This window comes from Rhinatrema bivittatum, chromosome 1, assembly GCF_901001135.1.
Source record: "Rhinatrema bivittatum chromosome 1, aRhiBiv1.1, whole genome shotgun sequence".
Classification (NCBI taxonomy): Eukaryota; Metazoa; Chordata; class Amphibia; order Gymnophiona; family Rhinatrematidae; genus Rhinatrema; species Rhinatrema bivittatum.
Window position 1 is genome coordinate 101,433,955 of NC_042615.1, and position 1,019 is coordinate 101,434,973.

Sequence of the window (1,019 nt, forward strand, 5' to 3'; positions counted from 1 at the left end):
CAATCCAGGTCATAAGTATCTAGCAAGATCCCAAACAGTAGAAAGCTCCCATACTGCTAATGCCCAAGGATATGTAGTGGCTTTCCCCAAGTATATCTGGTTAATAATAGTTTATGGTCTTCTCCTCTAGGAACATGTTCAAACCTAATTTAACCCTAGGTATTCTAACTGCTCTTACCATATCCTTCAGAAATGTATTCTAGAGCTTAACTGTACTTGAGAGAAAAATAATTTTCTCTGATTTTTTTTTAAATATGCTACTTACTAACTTCATGCAGTGATCACTAGTCTTTGTATTTTTTTAAAAGAGTAAGTAACCAATTCATTACCCATTCTCAGCCACTCATGATTTTATAGACCTCTGCATATCCCCCCTTCTCCAAGCTGATCAGCCTTAATATCGTTAGCTTTTCTTCATAAGGGAGCCATTCCATCCTTTTTATTATTTTGGTTGCTCTTCTCTGTACCTTTTCCAGTTCAACTATATCTTTTTCTGATGTGAGGTGACCAGAATTGTACACAGTATTCAAGGTGCAGTCTCACCATGGAGCGATACAGATGCATTATGACATTTTCCGGTTTATTCACCATTCCCTTTCTAATAATTCCCAACATTCTGTTTGCTATTTTGACTGCTGTCACACACTGAGTTGAGGATTTCAAAGTATTGTCCATGATGCATAATCTTACCCAGCAGCCATGGAATTCCAGAGGTCACCATGAGCAATCCAGCTTCCAGAGGCCTCACACCCATTGCAACAGAAGAGGACTAGAAGTTCCTAACTAAAACTTTACTACAGATTTTAAAGAGAAGGAAATTAATTCAAAACAAGAATCAATAAGATGGGTAACTAGGTAGATATAACTAGATTAACTGTAGTGTTTTAAGGGTCATTGTCAGACAAATCTAAAATATACCAATAGATTAAAATTACTTTAGATTATCTTTATATCCCTACTCTCTCAGAAATTTAAAGTTGATAACAAATCAGCAAATTTAGAATGCAGAAGTTTGCCTG